Source organism: Giraffa tippelskirchi, chromosome 9, assembly GCF_054371585.1.
Source record: "Giraffa tippelskirchi isolate mGirTip1 chromosome 9, T2T-mGirTip1v1.2.pri, whole genome shotgun sequence".
In the NCBI taxonomy this organism is placed as follows: domain Eukaryota; kingdom Metazoa; phylum Chordata; class Mammalia; order Artiodactyla; family Giraffidae; genus Giraffa; species Giraffa tippelskirchi.
Window position 1 is genome coordinate 164,368,802 of NC_137283.1, and position 25,214 is coordinate 164,394,015.

Sequence of the window (25,214 nt, forward strand, 5' to 3'; positions counted from 1 at the left end):
GTTCAGGTCAAACACCCTGGAGCCATCTTTTGTGTTTCTATTTCTTTCAAATCCTCTAACCAGTCTGTCAGCAAATCTTGTTGACTTTATCTCCGATATAGACACATCATATCTTACTGGGATGTTCTTCCTAATTCCACCTAGGTTCACTTTCATCTACATTTTGTATTGCCCCCAGAGTCATCTTCTTAAAATGTGAGTCAGACAGCCCTTAACATGTAATGTCACTCAAAACCTTCCGGACGTTTCCCATCTCACCCCGAGGAGAAGGTAAAGTCAGTGCAGCAGACTGGGAGACTCCGCAACCTGCCCCCCTCGGCCGCTTTGACCCCAACACTCCCCCCACTTCCCCAGCTCAGTCCCGCCACACCGCCTCCCAGATTTCCCCTGAATGTGTCAGGCGGACGTCTGTCTGCATCGGGGACACCACGTCCTGAAACGCCCCTCTCTCGGGTTCCACTTATGTGCTGCCTGTCAGGGACAGCTTTCCTGATAGGTGGTCACTAGCCGACCTCTCTGCTTGATTTCTCCCCAAAGCACTCATCACCGTCTACCGTACTGTATACCGTTTTATTTATTTACTTTGTTTATGCCCAGGTCTCACGACTGGAATGTAAACCCCATCAAGTGAAGGATTTTGTCTGTTTCAGTCACAGCTACAGCACTTTGGCCTAGAAAGCTTCTCAGCACACAACGGGAGCCCAGTAAGTATTTGCTGAAAGCACAACTGAGTTGTGGCTTGGTGTAGAGCACTTAGAAGAACCAGTCCTTGTTTTCAGATCCACTGCTCCTGATTTACAGACTCGGGAGAAAACTACTTAAACATCTGAATGTGCTTGTTTCTTTCCCTCAGGAAAACGCTTTACCAAAATCGTCTGTCAGGATTAAGCGAAATGATAAATACGAAAAGTTGTTTCTAATTTTATTAGACATGTTAATTAACATTAACAATGCTGCTTGTAGTCACGTGGAAAAGAAAGCAGACAGTTGGACAAGCCGCGGAGGAAGGTGCTCTTTTCTTGCCCATCAGGGTGCCTGGTGTTTTCTATCGAGGGCCAGTTCAGGACTTTCCACGGGGGGTTTGTGGCTCGACTCACTCTATTTTAGGTTTCAGAGAAGGTACCCCAGATTCCCCTCACATTACAGGACTGTTCCCAGACTGAATAGTTGCTCTGGGGGTACAGATGCTCACAGGTCAAGTTACGACATCCTGGCTACAAACTGTAGACAATGGTGGGTGTGGCGATGTTGGTCTTTTGAGGGTGGCATTCCTCCTTTACGACTGGGTTATGCCTTCTTTTGGAGCTGATCACCGACCTACATTATTTGCGATGTGCTGATTCTCTATTTACCATCTTTATCTTTAAAGCATAGTCATTTTTTTTTTTTTTTTAGGCTTTTTGTTCTTCACAGTCCAGAATGTGAGTAGTTGTCTATAAAGTTCAATAGGTATTATGTGGAACTTTTCAGAGAACTTTATAATCATTCTGATTAATTTGTAATTTCCAAGAAGAATAAAAAATATTCCACAGACCAATAATTCTGAAACAAGAAAAAAATTTTTTTTTTTCTCTAAAATTGAAATTATTAAGTGACCTAGTTGCATAAGCTTGCCTTCCTTCCCCCATCTTATTTTCTGCCTTTCTATGACCTGAAGTATGTACTGGAGGAATAAAGTTGTGGTGAGGCGTTCACCACACCGCCCAGCACGTGGGCACAGAATGAGCGTAAGGACACCCAAGGAGCAGGCACTAAGAAGTCAGCCGCCGAGCCGCTTCAGTCAGTAAAAAGGCCAGGGAGTTTACGCTGGCGAAGAGAAGTCTGAAGATTTAAGGAACCTGAACTTCAAGAGGGGCAGCTCTGCGGCCCTTCCTTTGTGGAATAAGAAGCTACTCCTCTGTTGGTAAGTTTTATTTCCTCTTGGAATTTAGAAAACATTGTATCCCTGTTGTCTCAGCTGTTTAATGTGTTGAAGGTAAAACAGTATCGAGAAACTTTGTATTATCCGGTCAGACACTGGTAGTCACTGAGACCCCTTAGTCATGTCTTGGGGAGAGAAGGAGAGACACTGACTTTTATTGAGTCCATGACATGCTGGCTGCTGTTCTAGAGATGTCGCCTCTATTACTTATGTAATCTTACATTATATTCTAACTGCCGTCCTGGGAGCAGGTGTGATTAAAGCATTAGAAAAAGTCACTCTGTCCATGGGTAGTGTGGAGGGAATGGAGTCCCTTCAAGCCTCCCGGGACCTGCTGATGATGACCAGCTCTTGTGAAAAGGCTGTAGAAACACTGGCAAAGAACCTAATAAGCCACCGCCACCTTTGAAAGAGGGATCTCACAGTTGAGCCTTGACTGCGAAGGAGAAACACCGACTCTACAAACCCAAACCAGATGCGGTCTCCTTAACTTACCGTGTGCACAGAAGAGGGGTGCTGGCGGTCTGAGATGTGGGTGGGACGCGGGCACCGGTGGGAGGGTGCTGGACGGGGTGACCCATGGCAAGCACTGCCCTGGGCAGCCGGGTGGTGTCTGGGTGAGAGGACGGGGCACCGAGGGACGGGGCGGGGAGAGGGGCGGAAGGCCGGGCGGCCTGCTGCCAGCTCCGCAGGAGGGCAGGGCCCGCGGTGGGCGTGCACCCACGGGTGGACGTGCTCGCCAGTCTGCTTCAAGGGGCTGGACAGTGCTGCCCTTCACGGAAAGACGTTCTTATGACACAACCATCTTTCAAGTGAAAGTGACAAGTAGGTGGTGATGAATTTCACTGTGCTGTGGATTCATGTATTTATGTCATTTAAAAATACTGCTATTCCATTCATATGACAACACTGAGGCATTTGCCTTATTCTTTCATTCCGTCTTCTCTTATTAAATACGTCAAACCTTCTGAGCCCTCACTTACCTGGAGGTCTCTTATCTAATAGCATCAACCCTCTAAGACAAACTGAGAAAGAGGAAATTAACAAAAAAGAGCCTCCACAGCTAAAATAGATGCCACGGAGCCCGAACCCCGTGGCGTTTTCTCCCAGGGGAGACCCTCAGGTGCACATCGAGATGTACTGACTCTTATTTTAGGTACTGTTCTGATAAGTAACGCTGTTTGGTTTTCCAGAGCAGAGCTCAGAGAAGCAAAAGGTTTCGAGGCAGGAGAGAGGACGAGGTAGGGTGGGAACACCCTAGAACACAGAGGGGACAGCTCAGTGTGCTAAACTTTGGGGCCGTGTAATGCACAGCAGACAGCCCCAGGCATCTGCGTGACCCCTGCGGAGGAGAAAACTCACATCCACAGGGGTGACCGCAAAGGACTTCAGAGGCAGGGCTGGACAACGGAGATTTTACTAGAAGGAGCGTTTGAGGAAGAATCTTATAAATCAGATCTGAAATTTTAGAATACTTAGAACTGGAAATGATCGACCTCAGTTGAAAGAGAATTCAGAATTACCTTCCCCCAAGAGCAAGGTGAGTCAGACACCGTCGTGGTCCTCCATCAGGTGCCCTCAGCCTGCGGGGCCCCCAGCGGTGGGCGAGGTCCCAGGATCTGAAGAGGAGGCCTTATCAGGGGAGACCGATGTCCAGGACTCACAGTCCTCTGTGCTTTTTGCAGTTAGCTTTGGGAGTCGAGTGAGGAGTCGGAGGCATGAGAAAGAGACCAGGGAAAAAGAAAAGATGAAGGTGTCTAGGAGGGAGCGGTCTGGGCAGAGGTGAGGAGGGACACAGAGGAGCAGCGGCCGTGGACCTGGGGGGTGCAGGCACACAGGACCCGGGCAGGTCCCGGGTGGGCAGACGCGGGGCAGGGTCGCCCCCCGCCATTGGGGGTCCCCCGGGTGGGGGTGAGGGCCAGGCCTCTGCACAGCCCTCCCCAGCGTCCTTCTCCTGGACGGAATGATAGGCACTTTCTCCCCGTGCTGTCTCCCCTTCATCACACCAAGCGCCGGAAATCCTAGGGGTGAAGGGATGACAGGCTGCAGACTGCGTGCATACTCTGATTTTTCCTGCCCAGCCACGCCGGGGCTGTTAGGAGCTGCGGGACCACCCGGGGTCTGCTCGGTCAGGATCTGGAGAGGTGATCCAGACACTCAGCCCGCACGCTTGGAAGTCCCTTTCACCGGCAGAGAAGTCCTGGACCCGAAGGCTGGTCATGGCAGAGGAGGCAGCGGCAGCTGCTGTCCGTCTCAACGGCTGCTGCTGCGACAGCGGGCAGTAGCTGGCTTGCTGTCACATGTAGCAACCTGGGCCTTTCTCATTTCTGTAGCACCTTTATAAGTCAGCCTGGAGGTTCCCGTTAGACAGACTGAGAAAGGAGGCTTGAATCTGGGTCACCGAGGAACGCGATGAATCAGTGGCAGCCCCAGGCCCTTCGCTCAGCCCCCGCCGCGGCCCAGTGGGCACCGTCAGGAACTAAGGCCGTGAGGTCTTTACGGGCTCGAGGAAGGAGGCTGTCGATTTTACTTGTGGGTTTATCTGACACCAGAATTGTTCGCGTGGAGGTCCCCCCACACAAAAGGATGTGTGGCTTTCAGGTTTGTTTCTGGCAGATAAGCAGGTTTTAGGAAACTGAAAGTCATGGTGTTGTACGTATAATTAAATGAAAATGCCGTGAAGTAGCTTGGCCTCCTTTGGCCTTTCTGTCACTTTCCGGACTCTGTAACACAGGCTGCCGGCGTTCGCACCCCTCCTCCCCCGGTTCTGGCCGGCGGTGGCCTCTGCTCTGCAGCCATGAGATGGGGGGCTCGCTGGCCTCGGATGGGGTCTGCGGGGGCCAGCACCGAGGCCTTTCCTGTCCTTCCCCCTCTGTTTTTCTTTTTTTTTTAGAATGATGTGCAAATGTCAGCCATCTTTTTTTTAATGTTACCTACTGGCCATCCTGGGTCTTCACTGCCGCTCAGGCTTTCTCTGGTTGTGCTTGAGCGTCTTGCTGCAGCGCCTTCTCTTGCCATGGGGCTCGGGCTCTGGGGCCCTCGGGCTTCTTTATGCAGCTCCCAGCCTCGGGAGCTGTGGCTCTTGGGCTTAGTTGCTCTGAGTCACTCGGGGTCTTCCCGGATCAGGGATGGAACCCGTGTCCCCTGCATCGGCAGGCAGATTCTTTACCGCTGGACCACCAGGGAAGCCCCCTTCGGGCTCTTGATGTGAAACGGGGGTCTTTCTGTCTTCCCTGCTCTGTGACCTAATCCTATCCATTCAGATAAAATTAGTCATGCCCCCGTTGAAGAGTTTCCAAGTATGTCTGAGAAAAGCCAGTCCCACTGGAAGTTAGTTTTACTGCTACTTGGAGCTCTTTCCTTGGTCATAATAAATCTCACATGCGTTTCCCTGTTCTGAACCAGGGGTCGTGTGCAACCACCCCTTTCACCATTTCCTGGATCTGATTTGAAGCAAAACAGCATGTTGACTGCTCAGGAGATCGACGTGAAAAGCTGTAAATACAGGGGTACTCAGACTGTGGAGATTATCAGAGCTATCTAGCAGGTGTAATTTTTCCAGCGGTTTACCTGAATGATATCTGCAACAGTTACTAGGACTAGCCCTTTTCCTGTTCTCAGAGACTTTGTACAACCATGTATCTCATCACTAAGCACATGGAAAGCACAGACACACAGAAACAAAATGACTTTTCTTATATTTCTACCTCCTGAGCCACCACTGTTATCATTTCAATGTGTTTCTGCCCAGGCCACTGTGTTCCGGGAAGAATCGTAGCTTTATAGTTTTGTCATGTCCCTATTTTTGCTTAGAAGCTTTGGCAAGAATAAGGCTGCGCCTAGAATGTTGCGCTCAGTGTTAGAACTTTAAAGTTGGGGCCCCACATAAAATTTTTGCAAACATGTCTCTATTTTCACGTGGTCAACTCCAAACGTTTAAAACCTTCTTCCCCTCCCCCACTTCAGAGATACCAGGCATTGGTTCTAGCGAAGTCAATTTTTAAAACAGTGGCTATGACGGACATCTGACACCATCCAAGGGCACCAGTGTGTGTGTCTGGGTGATGGGGTCTCTTCCTTCTTGAGGAGCTCCAAAGTCAGCAGCTGGGAGGAGAGGAGTCCAGATGCTCTGGGGTCCCTGCCTCACCTCCCTGCTCCCCACAGACCCGCTGGCTTCCCTGGAGCCTCATAGAGCCTGCCCCCGCAACCCTCACCTGAACCCACACCAGCTCCCTATCCCCTCCACACACCCCTCTCCCACCCCATCGCTCCTTCCTCCCGGCTCCCCTCTCCCTCCATCACCCCCCAGGACTCTGCTTTTTAGACCAGGTAGTTCCCTTCCCCTGGGCACGCGAGGCAGCAGAGGTTTCCTGTCCGCAGCACGCGTGGGGAGGTCAGGGGGAGGGAAGCCCGGACTCCATGGCTGGGCGCCCGGGGCGTCTCGCCCCCCACCCTCGCCTGCGGAGACCGCCTCCTCCCACCCTCAGGTCCTCTGGCCCATGGCCTCCCTTTTGGCGCAACTGAGAACAAGGCTGTTCCTTTTCCGCTCCAGCATCTTCCCCGTGGTCCCCTCTCCAGCCCTGGGGTAGCTGGCCACCCCCCTTCCCGGTGCGTCCTGGTTCCAGGCCCCTCCTGCTCCCTGACCACACTCTACACTAAGCAGGGCCGGGTGCGAAGGCTCCTGCCCCCTGCCTGGGTGCCGTTACTGCCGTGGTTGTGCAGACCCAGAGCGATTCAGAAGGGCGCGAGCTTACTAAGAACAAAGAGCAGAGATGATGAGCGCAGCGAGCCGGCCTCCTGACAGGCCGGGGAGAGTCACCAGGACCCCGGGATGGGCTGGCTCAAGGGTGAGCTGACGCTCCTCGTGGGTCAGTAGTCAACTTGTAGAGCCTCGGGACAAGGAAAATTCCTGCTGGAAGGGTGGCATTTGGTGATTGGTGATGGTGAGCTAGGGTGAGTACCAGGGTGGGCATTTTTGCCTAATTTGGGATCAGAGAGCTGGCTGGTAAGATCAGGGGAGCCTTTGACAACCATTACAAAGGGCCTTGGTCGGTTCCAGAGGTGACCTGGTTCTGGGCCCCATGTCTGTGGCCTTGGGATAGGACTCTACGGTTATTTCCATTAGATCCTGGCCTGCTCGGGACTGCCCTGCAGTTTCCACGTTCTGGGAAACCAGGCTGGTTGGCCACCCTCATCCTGGCAGCCCACGAGGAGAAGACAGGAGGACGGTGCTGGCATGAACACTGGAGCCCATCTCTGAGGGCTGAGGGCTGGCTCCCGTCCCCCTGTTGGTCCATCAGGGGCCCTAACCCTCTGCACTCCTGGGCTGTACCTGAGGGCTGAGCAGAAAAGCCTGGAGTCAGAAAACCAGGGCTCTGGGTGTTGAGATGGGGACCATCCGGGCGTGCAATCTCTGGCCCCACAGCTGCAGCTGAAATCAGATGTGGGCCGGGGGTGGGGGGCGCAGGGGGCTCTGCTGACTCCTGGGGCTCAATCAGGCTTCACTTGTGCCCGTTGCCCTCTGCAGTGCCATCTGTTTCTTTGAGTCTTAGTGCCAACTTTTTAGTTTTATTTTCTATTTATTCATTTTTAAGTTGAATTATAGTTGATTTCTAATGTGTTAATTTCTGCTGTACAGCAAAGTGACTCATTTATACATACATATATTCTTTTTTATTTTCTTTTCCACTATACTTTATCGCAAAGTATTGAATGTAGTTCCCTGTGTAATCAGCAGGACCTTGTTGCTCATTACTGCCAATTTAAAAAAAAATTTTTTTTTTCTACATCTGTGGTCTCTGTTTCCTGAGACTACACTCTCTTCTTAGACCCTTGTAATAACGCTTTCACTCAAACATTCATACTGAAAGCTTATCTTCCAAGAGCACTGTAAACACCAGTGATTAAAGCAAAGGTCAGTTTCCAGCCCTCAGACTCGCTGCTCTGCAGGCTTTTCTCCAAGCATGTTCCTCCCGTGCCTGCTGCAGTGATACTGCGCTGACTTCTGAGTGACCGCTTCTTCTGGCCACTGCTTTTCTCCTCACTCCAATTTATCCTTCTGCTTCCTGGCTCCCCTGGTGGCTCAGACGGTAAAGAATCTGCCTGCAATGCGGCAGACCTGGGTTCCATCCCTGGGTTGGGAAGATCCTCTGGAGAAGGGAATGGCAACCCAGTCCAGGATTCCTGCCTGGAGAATCCCATGGACAGAGGAGCCTGGAGGGCTACAGTTCATGGAGTCGCAAAGAGTCGGACACGACTGAGTGACTAACACTTTCCTGGGCTTCAGTGCAAGCCCGCGAGCTTCCATCTGCACCTCTGAGCTCAGCTGTGACTCCTGCACAGAACTGCCCCTGCTTTGCGTTCTGGAGCTCGTCTCTGGGACGGCAGGGAAGGAAAGTGGGGGGAAGAGGAGCAGGAGGAAGGGGAGGGGGCGGCTGCTGGGGCCGAACGCACAGGAAGACCTAGTGCGTGTCTAGCCCACACCTTCATCCTTCATGAACCTCCTCTTCCCTTCATCAAAGACGAGACAGACCCCCAGAGACGGATTTGAAAAATGCCCATCACGTGGCTGACCCAGATCTAAAGTCGAGACTCCCCAGTTACACGAGACCTCAGTCTCTGCACCTTGGATGACTCTCATTTCCTTCCTCTTTGACCAGTTTCTGTACCTTCTGTGTAGAAATGTGTTAGAAACCTGGAAGTAAGCTGCCAGGTCTGATCCCCCCACGGCTGCCGATGTGGAAAAACAGTTACCGTTGTCATTCCTTGTTCCTCTTGCTTCTTCCTGGTGTTTCAGAACAGCCTTTCTCTCCACATTTATCCCAGAGACGCACAGCCTGTGGGCGTGGCCGTGTGCCCCGGCCCTGGAAGCTCTGAGGTGCGTGCGCTTGAGGAAGCTGCTGCATCTCTGAGTTTCAGTCTGACGGCATCAGTGCCCTCCGGCTTCCCGTCAGGATGAAGAGAGCAGGATGAGGGGAACACCAAGCTGGCTGGCTCTGCCCTCACGCCTGCCAGCGGCTCCTGGCTCTGGGCCGCCTCCCTCCTGCGCAGCTCCCTGTCAGGCTCGGTTCTGGGAACTTAGCCCCTGTCGCTCCACAGAGAGGAAGTGGGGGAGATGTCGGGCTCACTTTAGTGCATGGCGATGATGCGTGCTGTATTTCTATCATTATTACTTCAGGGGCACCTCAGATCATCAGGCACTGGGGGCCAGAGATTGGGGAGCCCCACAGGAGAGCACAGGGTAGCTTTCTGAGCTACTGGCTGACAGCGGGCACAGGAGATGAGTGTGCCCCTGGCTGCCCGGGAGGACAACGGTCAGGGTGGAGAGAAACAGGACATCGATTCCGCAGGCCTGGACCTGCAGTGCTTGCCCCGAGCCGGAAGGCTGGGTGACCTGCACTCTCGGTCACTTCCGAGACACACAGTGCCAGCATGGCTGGTAACGAATCCCCTCGAGCAGATGCTCTATGAGATGCCTGAAAGGCGGGAGACTCCCGTTCAATCCCTGGGTCAGGAAGATCCCCTGGAGAAGGGAATGGCAGCCCACTCCAGCATTCTTGCCTAGAGAATCCCATGGACGGAAGAGCCTGGAGGGCTACAGCCCAGGGGGTCACAAAAAGTCGGACACGACTGAGTGACTTCACTCCTTCACTTCATGAGATGCTTTGTCGCGGCAGGAAATATGCTGGCAGGATTCGGTGGGCAGGGTTTCCTTATTTCTCTGCGGAGGAAATGACAAACCCCGGGGCCCAGCCCCGAGCCGCCCCAGTGAGACCCTCTGCTGCCAACCTTACCCGCTTCACCTCGCCAACAACATCCCTGTTCAGATGTCCTATTTCTCCCATCTCTAGCATCCTGCCAGCACATTCCCCAGTAGGGACAAAGCACATCTCATAGAGGCGGGAACTGACTAAGATTCCAGGTTGTCCAGCCTTCCTGTTGGTATTCTTGGGAAGGATGTTTTCTAGACAAGTCCGTTTTTGCTGTGATTTCTGTTTGTGACCCACTGCTCTACTTCAGGAGGGGCTGGTCCTCAGGGCGGGAGGACAGCCCCGGTCACTCAGGGCCGCGCCGCCAGCCGCCTCCGGCTGTGGAGGCTCCAAATGGTAACCCGTTGTCCCCTCCCTCAGCTCCGGAGTCGGGGCCTCCGCGGAGTGGTTCTCAGGAGCCTGTCGTGCAGTCACAGTCAGGGGCTGGCTGTCCCCAGGGGTCGCAGCAGGACTCTTGCTGCCCACACGCGGCTTCCCTCCAGGCCTGGGCTCCTCAGCGCAGCACGGAGACTGAGTTCCAAACGAGGCCTGGTTGGGGGAGCTGCGGGGCTCCCATGACCCTGCCTCCAAAGCCCCAGGTCATCATGGCCGACAGAACTACTGGTCCAGCAAGTCAGCAAGGCCACTCCGGACTCCAGGAGAGGGTCGATGCCCCTCTGATGCGTGAGCCGCAGTCTCTCTCTCTGTCTTTTTTATTCTACTTTATTTTAAATTAATTTATTTATTTTAATTGGAGGCTAATTACTTTGGCCACCTGATGCGAAGAACTGACTCATTTGAAAAGACCCTGATGCTGGGAAAGATTGAGGGCAGGAGGAGAAGGGGACGACAGAGGATGAGATGGTGGGATGGCATCACCGACTCCATGGACATGGATTTGGGTAGACTCCGGGAGTTGGTGGTGGACAGGGAGGCCTGATGTGCCGCGGTTCTTGGGATCACAGAGTCGGACATGACTGAGCAACTGAACTGAACTGAATTACTTTACAATATTGTGGTGGTTTTTGCCGTACATTGACATGAATCAGCCATGGGTGTACATGTGTTCCCCATCCTGAACCCCCCTCCCACCTCCCTCCCCATCCCATCCCTCTGGGTCATCCCAGTGCACCAGCCCTGAGCACCCTGTCTCATGCAACGAACCTGGACTGGCGATCTATTTCACATATGGTAATATACATGTTTGAGTGCTATTCTCTCAAATCATCCCACCCTCGCCTTCTCCCACAGAGTCCAAAAGTCTGTTCTTTACATCTGTGTCACTTTTGCTGTCTTGCATATAGGTCATCATTACCATCTTTCTAAGTTCCACATGTATATGTTAATATACTGTATTGGTGTGTTTCTTTCTGATTTACTTCACTCTCTCTAATAGGTTCCAGTTTCATCCACCTCATTAGAACTGATTCAAATGCATTCTTTTTAATAGCTGAGTAATATTCCATTGTGTATATGTTCCACAGCTTTGTTATCCATTCCTCTGCTGATGGTCATCTAGGTTGCTTCCATGTCCTGGCTCTTGTAAACAGCGCGCAGTCTCGTTTTAGCAGTAGAAGCATTGACCCTGGCCGTCTCCGAAGACCATTCAGCACACCGAGGGGACGTCTCATGAAGTGTAGCTCAGTCAGCTGGGTGCAGTTGCCAAGTCTCTGCGAGCCCAGCACTCTGGACACCAAAACCAGATTTGAGTGCGTCCCTCAGAGACGCTACAGACCACCCCCTGCTGGGCCCGCACAGTGAATGTCAGATTCGGAACTGATCATTCACCAGGGAGACCCAGGGTCCCCCGAGACACTGAAATCATCTGCTTCATGGGCCACCTGCCCGTCAGCAGACACTGGTCACCTGTGTGTCACACATCTTTGGAAATCACCCACAAAGTTGAAAATATATGAAACCCTTGTCATCCCTTAGAGGGACACGCAGTTATCAGTGGTGAGGAAGTCCATGTGACTGAAGAACTTTCTTTACAAAATTGTTGCCCCAAGTTATTTTAACTTTGATAATGAAAAGTGTGTTTGTTCATAGTCCGTGCACATTTCCCCAAGTTCCTATATTTCCTTTCTGCAGAGTCTTACTTTCTATTGGAGAACAGTCGCCCTGGTGGTGAGGTGGTAAAGATTCTGTCCCCAGTGTGGGAGCCTTGGGTTCAGTCGCTTAGTTGGGAAGGTCCCCTGGAAAAAGGAATGGTGACCCACTCCAGTATTCTTGCCTGGAGAATCCCATGGACAGAGGAGCCTGGCGGACCACAGTCCACGGGCTCACAAAGAGTTGGACGCGACCGAGAGACGGACACTTTCACACACGTAGTCGCCTTCAGCGTTGTGTTAGTTTCAGGTGTACGGCATAGTACCCGGTGGCTCAGAAGGAAAGAACCCGCCTGCAATGCGGAGACCTGCGTTCGCTCCCTGGGTTTGACCCCTGGGTTGGGAAGATCCCCTGGAGGAGGGCATGGCAATCCACTCCAGTATTCCTGCCTGGAGAATCCCATGGACAGAGGAGCCTGGCGGGGTACAGTCCACGGGGTCGCAAAGAGTCGGACACGACTGAGCGACTCAGCCCAGCACAGCAGAGCAGGGTGATTCGGTTTATATATGTACCTGGGCCTCTTATGTTTCAGGGTCGCTTCCCACTGAGGTTGTTACATAATACTGAGCAGAGTTCCCTGTTCTGAGCAGTAGGTCCTGGTTATCTACGTTAAATATAGCCGTGTGCACGCGTGTTTGTTCATAACCTACGTGCATTTCCCAAGTTCCTCTTTTCCCTTTTAAATTCTTGTCTTCTCCGTGGGGCCTGCGGGGCTGGGACTCCCTTCTTTCTGGTTCCGCAGACCCTGCCCTGGAGGAGCCGCCTCTCCACGGCCCAGGGGTGAGCCCACCAGTTAGCAGGAGGGTCCCCGGGCCTCACGTGAGCCTCACCACAGTCTCACCTCAAAGGGCAAAGCTCTCCCCACGTGGCTGTGAAGTTAATTTACCAAACGGTCCCTGGGCTTTGTCCTGGATGAACTCTTCACATTTGCTGGCAGGCTTTCAGACTGGAAGCTGTTTACATAAAATGCACGACCCGAGGTGGACCTCTTGCTCTTTACGTCCATCACCACGTCATGCAAATGAGCAGCAGCATCTTACTGAAGTAATGTCGAGAGCTCACGGGATTTTTAGTGTGGGAAGTTTTTCCTTTTTTAAAGAAAGAATGTATTTCTTTGGCTGCACCATGGCTTCGTTGCCTCGAGTGGGGTCTCGCGTTGTGATTCAGAGACTCTAGCTGTGGGGTGGCCCTTAGCTGTGGCTCACGGCTTAGTCGCCCTGGAGCACGTGGAATCTCAGCTTCCCGATCAGGGATGGACTCAGTGTCCCCTGCACTGCAAGGCAGATTCTTAACTGCTGGACCACCAGGACAGTCCCCACATGCGGACTCTTCTAGAGAGAAGAAACAAATGGGTCTGAGCTTCTCAAGGATGGCGTATAATTTGGACTTTACTTTGAAGCAGAAGGAATTTGGGGGCAGAGGACACTGGAGTCCCACCCAGGAGCAGCCTCGCAGCCTCGAGGGTGGTGAAGGCCACCGTCTGGGGCTGGAGCCCGTCAGAGACCAGGGCCAGACCCGCTGCAGACTGGCTCCCACGTGGGCACAGAGAAGGCGCGCGCGAGCGGCCTCTCCTGCCCTGGGCTCCCCCGACGGGCGGCCCAGCACCTGTGCTCCAGGAAGGGAAGGCGCTCCAGACCCCTCGGCCTCCCGGGGCCGCCTCAGCGTGCTGAATTCCACTCGCTGCGCTTCCTGGTCCTCAGCAAAGTCAAATCTATTTATCCTGTTTTAGGCAGGCTGGGCCTGGGATGATGCTGAGCCACAGAAGGGCATACCTTCTCACCTGTTCGCTAAATAAGACTACCGAAGGGAACGTCAGAGGGAACCGGTGGGTTAGAGGGTGTGTGACACCTGTGTCCCCAGATCCGGAGGTGACCTGACTCTTGACCTCAGCGAGGAGCCTGGCTTGGCGGGCAGCCCTTCCAGCAGCCTCCGCCCGTGGGAGCAGGGTCCCAGAGGAGGCGGTGGTGGCGGTGGGGTGAGGAGCAGGGATGCGATGGAGGGGCGGGAAGGACACAGTCCCCTCCTCTCCCTCCGGGCGTCAGTCGTCCAGGTCAGGGACCACGCAGGATGTCACGGGGAGGGTTCTTTTCAGAGGAGCGGGCAGGACACCCCTGTCAGTGGAGAACCGTAAGACCCAGCAGAGCAAGACAAGTCAGGACCTGGAGAGGGTGTCCTTCCAAAGGATTGTCGTGAGGGAGGGAAGAGGACTTTGGGACGGTAGGGTCCCAGGACCGCGAGCTCGTCCAGCCTCTCAGTCAGAAGGAGAAAGGCTCTTCTGTAGGTTGGGGGGAGGCAGGGATGAGCAGAAACTGGGCAGGGAATTAGCCTGCGAGGTCCAGGCAGAGGGTCCCGCTCTGCTCCGACAATTCCCAGGAGGAGCAGAGAGGGGGCCGGGGCCATGCTGCAGGGCGGCCGAGGCCTGGGGACGAGCGGGCTCTGGGGTCTACAGAAAGGAGAGACCCTGACCAATGCTCGGTCAGCACCCAGCCGAGGGAGGAGGGCTGTGCGTGGGCAGCTTGGTCGGCTCAGCACGAGAGAGGAGGGGACGGGCTCGGAGGGAGGGAGCGCGTCAGTCCACTCAGTCTTGTTTTCTGTTGATCTGTGCTGCAAAACCCTGCAAAGACCAGGGAGGCCAGGCCTGCTGCAGTCCCTGGGGTCGCAAAGAGGTGGACGTGACTTAGCTACTGAACAACAATGGTAGAACTTTGCTATCCATCTTTTTATGAAACTATTTCCTGAGACTTGGATCATAACAACACACTACATGATGGTGAACACTTCTGTGATTCTAGAATATCTTTTCTTTAACGTTTTTGCTGATTTCTTAAAGCCACCTATACGGAAAAATGAGCTCCGCTGGTGGCTCATCGACATGCTCTGGCTCACATCCATCCCTACGTCCGGTGACAGGGCACTCGGGAGGCTTGTCACCTGCCATCTCCTAATGATCCCGTGTTCTGCTGTTTAGGGTCTTGTGTTTTTTTAAGTTGAGAGATAATTGACATCTAACGTTGTATTAGTTTCAGGTGCATGACACAGTGATCTGATATTTACATATATTGTGAAATGGACGATAAGTCTAGCTAGCATCCGTCACTACACAGGATGTTTTTGATCCCAGAGAATACACTGCTGTGTGTGTGTTAGTTGCTCAGTCGTGTCTGATTCTTTGCAAACCCATGGACTGTGGCCTGCCAGGCTCCCATGTCCATGGGATTCTCCAGGCAAGAATACTGGAGTGGGTTGCCATTCCCTTCTCCAGGGGATCGTCCCTACCCAGGGACTGAACCCCCGTCTCCTGTGTTGTAGGTGCTTCTTCACCACTGAGCCGCCTGGGTTTTTATCCTCCCCAAACTCATGTTTATTGAGCACTTGCTTCACTCCTGGGCTTCCCGGGTGGCTCACAGGGTAAAGCGTCTGCCTGCAATGCGGGAGGCCTGGGTTCAATCGGGACCTGGGGTTGGGAAGATCCCCTGGAGTTGGAAATGGCAACCCACTCCAGTACTCTTCCCTGGAGAATCCCATGGACAGAGGAGCCTGGTGGGCTGCAGTCCGTGGGGTTGCAAAGAGTCGGACACGACTGAGCGACTCACTCGTTCACTACCCCACTGCAGGCGCTGTCCTATCTGCCAGTCACGTGAACCGGGCCTGCTGCCCCTGTGACCCTCTGGGGGTGCGTGCCTGTTGCAGTCTTTACTGTGCAGAAGAGGGACTGCAGGCTGCGGAGGGTCATACCTGGCTGTGGTGCACAGCTTTCAGATGAACCTGGGGAGGGGGGGCTCCAGAGGCTCCGTCCACAGTGCTCAATGGCCTTTTCTAAACACTCGTACGTCTTTCTAGGCAGCCCACGATGCTGCCTTGCTCCCAGAGGTCGCTGGCCCGGAGAAGGAGCGTTTGAGCACAGAGTCATTGCCACACCTTGAAAGGCCGCTCAGAGTCGTTCTTGCAGGGGTAACCCCACCCAGGCCCTTCCCTTCTCATCAGCTCTACTGCCGGCTCCAGGGAGTCATATGATCATTTTATAACCTACAGGATATAGATGGTTAACCATCTGTATTTGGGCAAATAGGCGTTCCTTTTACATAGGAAGTGGTAATTCAGCAATTTGCTTCTGGTTAATCCTGGTCCCTCACTGCTTTTTTCTTAATGACCATTAGAAAGTGCATCTGGCAACAGGTCACAGTGGGGACGCCCACGCCTGGCGTGTCTTGAGGGCCGTGTAGCTGAACCGTGCGCTCTGGACCACGGCCTTTTGGAGGTGAGCCTGCTAAGCCCCTTTTCTTCTCTGACCCTTGCATCTGAGGAATGTTAGACATGGACCTGCTTGCCTCTGAAGGATTCCAGGGTGCTGGCGTGCTGTCTGTGTTTACACTTCATAAAGCGTGCTCACTTTCACACGCGCAGTGTCCTTGTGGTTTGAGGAATGGTGCTGTGTTCTCAGGAAGCTCGATTTCCCCCTAAATGTACAGTAAATGATTTCATTCTAATTGTCTCGCACTAGAGCTTGGGCAGTTTGTTCATTGCCTCATAACGTGGTATCTGTGGGGCATCGGTCTGGAGAGAAATGCAGTTCTTTACTTAAATAAGGCCACAAAGAGTTTGGAAAGCCAAACCTGAGCTAAAAACGTTTTGGAGGTGATGAAGAAGGTGATTTATGACAAAGTAGGAGTGAAGGTCTTGAATAGTTGGAGGTTGATTGGGAAGGAGCTTGTCAAGTAGTCATTTAAGACAAATTGATGGGGTGGAAATTTTTATGAGACTCAGCACAACACAGGGAAAGCTCTGATAATGGCTGAAAATGCCACACTGACTAGGGAGTTAGCATCTCATGACTACAAAAGGATGCACGGTAGTCTTTAAGACAGTCTCAACAGATTCCCTCCAAAGCCCAAGTAGTTGCAGAAAACAGATATTGTAGTGATCAGCACTGGAAAGAAACAAATGCCAAGTCTGAATTAGTCACTGGTTCTTGAAATGATAAGAGGTATAACATTAATTACTGTAAATGAAAAAGAAAAGGTAAAATGAGCTTTTGAAGAAGCAAAAGGAACCAGAAGGAAAAAAAATACAAACCTATTCAATATTCAACTCACTGGAAAAAACCTTCTGGCTTCTTTCTTAACCATGCTTATGCAAAAGCAGAAGGAAGCCAGACTAAACTTTCAGCTCCACTGACATTCATCTAAAAAAGGATAAAACGCTATGTGCCTGTGACTCAAATGAATTAAGACAGCAGTGACATGGTATTGAATGCCTACCTCCGTAGTATGTAAGACTCAGATATCCATAATGTTTTAAAATAAACATATTATTTAAGATCTTGTAGGAATTGTATAGTCCTTCAGTAAGACCTGCTGGAGACAAGGTGAATTAGAATGAACTGCAGTCTTCCCATTTGTAAAGTGGGTATGCTATTGTTTAGTCGCTAAGTCACGTCTGACTCTTTGGGACCCCGTGAACTATAGCCTCCCAGGCTCCTCTGTCCATGGAATTCTCCAGGGAAGCATACTGGAGTGCATTACCATTCCCTTCTCCAGGGCATCTTCCCTGTCCAGAGAGTGAACCTGTGGCTCCCACTCTCGCAGGCGGATTCTTTACCACTGAGCCACGAGGAAAGCCTGCAAAGTGGATATAAGTCATCTGAAAGGGATTTTGAGAGACTTAGCAAGGTAGTAGACGTAAAGCAGTGATCCCAAAGCCCATTGTGTAGTTAGAACTCAAAGCATGCACATCCACCCTCCAATACTCAACAAACATACACATGCATATACACAGGCCTACATACACACATATGCCTGTATGTGTGCACACAGCATATACACACACACATCACACACACATACATGTAATACATAACACACATACACACGCCTATACATGCAATGGAACATTCATACACGCGTGCACATTTATGTACCCACATGTATGCATGTGCATGCGCATACTCACCATGTACACACGTACACACACATATACCTTTTGTTCTCGTTCCTTGTCTTGGGGGCCATCACTATTGATGAAAATAAGCACAGATTGAAAACCTTCTACTTTAATTTTAGCAAACTGTTAAACTTGTTTAATTTGTTTAAATCAAAACTTTAAGTTTTCCATGCTGATAATACTTTGATAAATGTTGTTAATGTTTCTGCATATTTAATTTTCATGGGTAGAGTCTGCCCTTGGCCAAAGGGACCAAAGGCTGAGGGCGGCCTGCTGCCCACCCCTTCTGCTTTCCAGCCACCTCCGCTCCCCTCCCCTCCCCCCTCCTTCCCCTCCCCTCCCCCTCCCCTCCCCAGTCCTCCCCTCTCCTCCTCCCACCTCCTCCCCCCCTCCCCTCCCCTCCCCTCCCTCTCCCCTCCTCCTCCCCTCCTCCCCTCCCCCTCTCCTCCTCCCCCCTCCTCCCCTCCTCCCCTCCTCCCCTCCCCTCTCACCTCCTCCCCTCTCACCCCTTCCCCTCTCCCCTCCCCTCCCCTCTCACCTCCTCACCCCCCTCTACTCCTCTCCTCCCCCCCTCTACTGCCCTCCCCTCCCCTCCTCCCCCTTTCCCCTCCCCCTCCCCTCCTCCCCTCCTCCCCTCCCCTCTCACCTCTTCACCCCCCTCTACTCCTCTCCTCCCCCCTCCCCTCTACTGCCCTCCCCTCCCCTCCTCCCCTCCTCCCGTCCCCTCTCCCCTCCCCTCCTTCTCTCCTCCCCCTCCCCTCTACTGCCCTCCCCTCCCCCCTCCCCTCTTCCCTCCCCTCCTTCTCTCCTCCCCCTCCCCTCTACTGCCCTCCCCTCCCCTCCTCCCCTCCTCCCCCTCCCCTCCCCTCCTCCCCTCCCCCTCCCCTCCTCCCCCTCCCCTCCTCCCCCTCCCCTCCTCCCCCTCTCCTCCTCCCCCTCCCCTCCTCCCCCTCCCCTCCTCCCCTCCTCCCCTCCTCCCCTCCTCCCCTCCTCCCCTCCTCCCCTCCTCCCCTCCTCCCCTTCCCTTTCCCCTCCCCTCCTCCCTTCTCCAGTATCCTGCTTCCCTTTGCCCCCACCCAATTCTGGCCCCAGCGGAGAGCAGACCACTAATCTGTCTCCCTGCGAGCCTGTCCTTGGTCACCTGGTCCCAGAGAAGATCCTGCCTGCTGAGGACCTGAGCCGTTTCCCGTCCTTGTCCTCTGCCTGTGACCAGGAGGCTTCCGAAGCCCTCAGAGTCCCTAGAAGAGGCCTCTGTGGAATGGAGGCCCCGGAGGGTGGCGGGGGTGGCCTCTGGTGGGCTTGAGGGCAGCTGGGCCGGGGGAAGGGCCACGGCCCTCTCCATAACCCTTCTGATCCGAGGACACATCCCGTGAGGTGTTCTTTGCATTCTTGAACGAGGTGGTCAGTTAGCTGCTAGTTGCTGAGGTACCTTCTTTAGCACATGGCACCTAACGACAATGTTCCAAGGCAGCCACGTTGCTTAATTGTGATGAAATGTAATTAGCATTGTGAACACTGCATTAAAAACATTGGTCTAATTAAGTAGCACTGAGGTTTCCTCAAGTCATTGCAATGTGACAGCTGAGGGTAGAGGCTCACTCACCAAGGCTCCATGGCATGTCTACCTGTCACTTATGGCCTCAAACCTGCAGTGCAAAAGTCTTGCAAAGGTTCAGCTTATCACTGTGTGCCTCTGCAAAAGGAAGAGAAGCCATTCGAAGGCCTGACTTTGAGAAACACGAGTCCTGTGTGTCCGCGATGAGAAGAGACTCCGCCGGGGTTGGGGCAGGGCCTGTTCGCCTTCCCCTTCCTGCAGTTTCTGAGGGTGCATCTGCTCCTCGCTGGAGCCTGGCGTGGAGACCAGCTGGGACCGAAGGGGAGGACCCCCTTGCCTTGGTGACGGCCTCCCAGCACTGGACAGAGCTCCAAGCCGCTGGCTGGGCGGCGTGCGGGCCTGACGTTTATACTTGTCTTGGAAGGGAGGGAGGGAGGGAGGAAGCAGGGAAGGAAGGACTCCTCTCCGTTGGCTTTTTCCAAAGGGTGACGCAAGCTCTGAGGAGCCCTTGGGGATAAACGATGATGCAGACATTCCAGAAGGAGGAGGCAGGTTAGAGGTGGACTCCCCGACGAAGCCACAGCGCTCATACAAACGTTTGTGAGTCCCGGAAGCTCTGTGAAGCGGGGGCGAGTGGTCACTGGCGCTCTGCGCAGGCTCCAGAGCGCATCTAACGCCCAACTGCACTGATGGCTCAAAAGATAGGCGAGCACGGGCTCCCGCCGTGAGCAGGACACGTGAAAACACCGTCCTCTGGGCGCCCGCGTCTTTCCCGCTCACTGCCCGCTGGAAGCTGCCTTTCCCCCCGCCCCACACCTTCGCATGGACGGGGCTCCAGCAGCCCCGGCTCCAGGCTTCCTGGTGGTGAAATGTCCAGGGCACAGGGGGCTGTCTGCCTCAGAGCTCCTCAGTCAGACCCTCCGCTTGCAAAGGCCCTAGCAAGGTTCCAGCCTGTCCTGCCCTCACGGCCTCCAGCTGGAGAGGAGAGGGGCACCCGCTCTAACCCTTTCTTCTCCAGAGAGCACACCACCAGAGACTCCAATTTGGCAGGCCTGACCCGGCTCGCACGCGCCTCATGCTCCGTAAGCACTGACCACTGCGCCTGACCTGGGGTTTGTTTGCTGGCCCCAAAGCAGCTCGTGCCATGCTTGCCAAACTGTTCCAATAATCTTCCTGGCATTCGGTCAGTTCTTTGGGTGCCATCTCTACTCGATGGCCACCTTCTTACCCTTTGCAGGGAGGTGTAAGGCTAGACCCTCTCAAATGGCCACCTTGCAGGTTGTCAGTGACCTCACCCCTCCCTGGCCTCTGTCTTTGCAGAGGAGCACCCTGCTCTGACACACGGGGTCTCTCTTCACCACCACGGCCGCTTGGCTTCCCTTGCTTCCGGCCGGCCGTGTCTCCCACAGGGCAACTCTAAATGACTCTGTGAGTCTGACCGCTGTAGACTCGACGACACTATCAGGCACCTCGTTTTAAACCTTACAACGATTTGGCCTAAGAATTGAGCATCAGTTACTTTTAACACTTGTTGAGCATTATTTTACTTTCCTATTGTGGTCATGACAAATTTCCTCATGTCTATTTTCTTCTCTGTTCATTAAAGAAGGTACAGATATGTCTCCTTTTAAAAGTCTTAATGTTTTTTACCAATTTTCATAAAAACAACAGAAAGTCCTTCTGTTAGAAAGAACAGAGTCCTTCTTCAAAAAGCTGACTGTTGCTGGTCAAGATCTGAGGTCATTTATGTGAGGGGAAAGAAAGGCTCTTTGCCCGTGTGGTGACGCTGATGCCAATCTGTCACCAACACGGTTCCTTCAAAGAGTTGGCATGATTTTTGTGATGAGGATGGTGGTCTGGGGCAGGCCGATCCGCTTCCAGGTGCCGCTCGTGCCTGGTGCACAGGAGGACTCAAACGCAGTGTTTTCAGGAACACTGAGCTTAACCACAAGAGTGATGCACCCATCATCACCCACATTGAATAATGCTTATTCCCAGCAGGTGTATAACACTATCCCTTAAAAACATGGAATTTACAGGTGTGGGTTATTGTGGTGTATTCTGCCATTTTAATCAGAAAAAAGTCAATCGAAGGAAATTAATGTCTCAAGGTTTCCTGGGTGGTGCAGTGTAACGAACCCCCTGCCAATGCAGGAGATGCAGGTTCCATCCCTGGGTCGGGAAGATCCCCTGGAGGAGGGCCTGGCAACCCACTGCAGTATTCTTTCCTGGAGAATCCCACGGCCGGAGGGGCCTGGAGGGCTACAGCCCGTGGGGTCGCAGAGTCGGGCATGACTGAGCAACTGAATATGCACTTCACTCACTCACTCGGGAATAGACACAATTCGGCCCAGCTTCTAAGATCTCTTCTGGGCGTGTCCCCCAGTATGGACTGAAGGTCTGGCCCAGACCCTCTACTGAGACTCACGACGAAGCCGCTCCCGACCTGAGCCTTCTCTTCGCTGAGAGGAAACCCCTTGTCGTCCTGCCCACGCCACTATTACAGCTAGTGTTGCCCAGTTTCATAATGATTTGCTCACCTGACAGCTTCTTGAAGCTGGAGCTTATGTTTGATGGATCCTTGCATGCTCAGCGTCAGTAGACATTTCACAATCATTGATTGAACGGACTATTATCATTGTTAATAATAATAGATAGCATTATTACCTATCACAGTGCCGTTAAAAAATAGTTTCCCTAAGTGGGGGTCTAGCTGGGCCCAGTGCGCTGGGTCTTCCCTGGCCGCATTTCAGCTGGGCTGCCCACCTCATCTCCATACGGGACGAGGAACTGACCCCGCCCCACCCCAGGGCGCCCCACCCCAGGGCACCCCACCCAGGACCCATGTCTGGCCTCCCCCTGGACCCCCGGTCCCAGCACGGCCCTTCGCAGCACGGGGTCTCCGCTGCTGCTCTGCCGCAGCCCCTCCCGGGGCACCTGGACCCCTACCCTGCAATCTGTCCCTCCTCCTCCTTCTGGGGTTGCCTCTAGCCCTTCCTCCCCACAGACCTTCCACAACCCGCTCGGTCCTCAGTGGGCCCCTGTCAGCAGCACCAGAGCGTTTATGTGGAGCCATGTGCGGTTGTTTTTATTAGCTGCTTGAGGCATAAATGATGGCAGTAAATGCGCCCAGGCTGAGACCCAGCCTTCAGGGGGCTTTGCCAGCGGCCATCATCCTGACAGGGCGCATCTCAGGCACCTCAGAAAGCGCCCCCTGGCCATTCCGGCCGATCCCTTCTCCCCATTCCCCACCCACGGCTGTCACTGACTTGGCTTCCACCGGTTCGGCCTTTTCTAGAATTCCATATAATTGGAACAACGCAGAACCCGGTCATACACGTTTAAGTTCTTCGCCCAGGAAAATGCCCTGGCGCTCTGGGCATGCGGAGCGGGCCTCAGCGGCCCCTGGTCGCCCGTGGACTGGGGCCCAGTGTGTGTCTGGGGCGCCATTTACATATCTGGTTGCCCGCTGATGGGCACGGGGGCTCTTTCCAGCCTGGGCTGTTAAGAATAAACCTGTGACTGCACGGCTTTCATTTTCATTCTCCTGGGTGAACGCAGGGGTCAGCTGCGGTTCGAGTGGTGAGTGTGTGTGTGTGGCCTGAGAGGCCTGGCCCTGTTTTCTCAGAGCGGGTCTCTGCGTCGCGCCCCGCTGCATGGCTGCCTCTTCCACATTGTTGCTTGCCCTTTTGGTTTCAGCCAGTCTGGTGAGCATGAAATGACTTCTCACTGCAGTTTTAATTTGCATTTTCCTAATAATTAAGGACATGGTGTGCCTTTCCTTACGCTTTTTTTGCTTTTTTTGCCATCTATGTGTTTTCTTCGGCGAATCGACTTAAAATCTTTCGCCTGATTCTTCTGAGTTGTCTTTGAGTTGTAAGTGTTTGAAGATGCTGGCTACAGAGATGAGATATAAATTTACATTTTTTTCCCCCATTCAATGGTCTTGTTCATTTTCTGAAGTCTTTCAAAGAGCAGAAGTCTTAAATTCTGATGAGTTACAATTTATCAATTCTCTAATAGCTCATGCCTTGAACAGTCTATATAAGAGAGCTCCTTCATTCCCAAGGGCATGACAATTTTCTGCTATGTTTTCTTCCAGGCGTTCTGTGCTTTTAGCTCTCACGTATAGATCTATAACCTATGCTGAATTTTTTTTTTTTTTGCCTATGATATGAGATAAGGGGTACAGATCAACTTTCATACAAGAATATCCAGCTGTTCTGGCTCTATTTACTGAACAGACTTTTTCCTACTGAATTTCCTTGGTCCTTTAGTTAAAACTCAGTCTGTTTTCTGTTCTGCTGCCTCATGGGTCTATTCTTTTATCATACTCCACTGTCATAACTACTGTAACTTCGTAGTAAGTCTGGAGATCAGGTATTGTAAGTCCTACAGGTTTGTTCTCTCTTTCAAGGTTGTCTAGGCTATTTTAAATCCCTTGAGTTTCTTCATCATTTTAAGTTTACCTTGTCGATTTCTACAAACACCCCTGCCACCGTTTTCACTTGGATTTGTTTGTCTCTGTAGATCAATTTGGAGTGAATGGACATTTTAGCAATGTTGAATTGTTTAATCATACATATATATCTCCATTAATTTAGATTATTTAATTTCTCTCAGCATTGTTTGATAGTTTCCAGGGTATGGATAAGTTTTGGGGGATGTATCCATTAATATTTGATTTCATGTTTTCTGATGCTGTTATAATTTTTTTTTCAATTTCAATTTCTAAATGTTGCTGGGATATAGAATCACAATTGCTTTGTGCGTGTCAACAGAGTTCAGTCTGATGTTAATCCCCATCAGTGTATTTTTTTTTTTTCCTGCTGCACCCAAGAGGCATTACGGATCTTAGTTCGCTGACCAGGGATGGAATGTGAGCCCCCTGCAGTGGGGGCACAGCGTCGTAACCCCTGGACCAGCCGGGAAGTCACCCAGTCGGTGTAATCTCGTTCTACACGTTGCGTATTTCATCTTCGGGATCTTTCTTTAGTCTTTTTGTATCTTTCATGGCACTCCTCCTCATGTCTATGCTTTCCTCTGCCTTCCTGATCATGAGCAGTGCATTTATAGTGTGTGCATGCTAAGAGGCTTCAGTCGTGTCCGACTCTTTGTGGCCCTGTGAGCTGTAGCCCGCCAGGCTCCTCTGTTCATGGGATTCTCCAGGGAAGAACACAGAAGCGGATTGCCATGCCCTCCTCCAGGGTATCTTCCTGACCCAGGGATAGAAATCATGTCTCTGATGTCTCCTGCTTTGGCAGGGGGGTTCTTAACCATTAGTGCCACCTAGGAAGCCTCACTCTATTTATACTAGGGTCAGACCGTGGGGTCGCAAAGAGTCAGACACGACCGAGTGAGTAACACACACGTATAGTGTATTTATAGTAGCTGCTGGAGCATCTTTTCTCTGCTAATTCCATCATCTCTGCCGTTTTTCTGTTTCTTTGTATAGATCACGGGTCACTTTCCTGTCATTTTGAAGGTTTGTGCCTTAGTTTGAGCTGCGGTAACAAATTACTGCAGACCTACCGGCTTCAACAACAAACATTTTACTTCTCACAGTTCTAGGGGTTGGGAAGTCCAAGGTCAGGGCCCCAGCAGATCCAGGTCTGATGAAAGGCTGCTTCCTGGTTTGCATCTTCTCACGGTGTCCGCACAGGATGGTGAGCAGAGAGGAAGTGGGCTCTCTTAGATGTGTCTCTTCTTATCAGGGGGCTGATCCCCTGGGGGCGGGGGCGGAGGCTTCTCATCTCCACGCACCATCACCCTGGGGATTCGGCTTCAGCGTGTGAGCCCTGGGGAGCTGCAAGCATTCAGTCTACAGAGGTCCAGAGACTTTGCTGGGTACCTGACATTATGAATTTTACATGTTGAAGGCTGAACTTGGTCATGTATCTTATTTTGGGGATTCATTCATTCTGAAGGTAGCTGTGTGATT

At 52.5% G+C, this 25,214-nt stretch overlaps 1 protein-coding gene across 15 annotated transcripts in view; it reads left to right on the forward strand.

The window, feature by feature from the left end:
* The first annotated feature begins 1,701 nt into the window (after positions 1 to 1,701).
* The window catches only part of CCR6 (C-C motif chemokine receptor 6), a 29,940-nt gene continuing 6,427 nt past the window's right edge, over positions 1,702 to 25,214 (forward strand). For 4 of the 15 annotated variants that reach the window (XR_014065171.1, XR_014065169.1, XR_014065170.1 and 1 more), the window contains exon 1: positions 1,702 to 1,903. The gene's annotated coding sequence lies outside the window, so the exon portion shown is untranslated. Of the gene's footprint in view, positions 1,904 to 2,627; positions 2,747 to 3,117; positions 3,462 to 6,652; positions 6,875 to 15,909; positions 16,037 to 25,214 lie in introns of those variants that run through there. The other 11 variants (XR_014065172.1, XR_014065173.1, XM_081529272.1 and 8 more) reach the window with 6 other exon arrangements.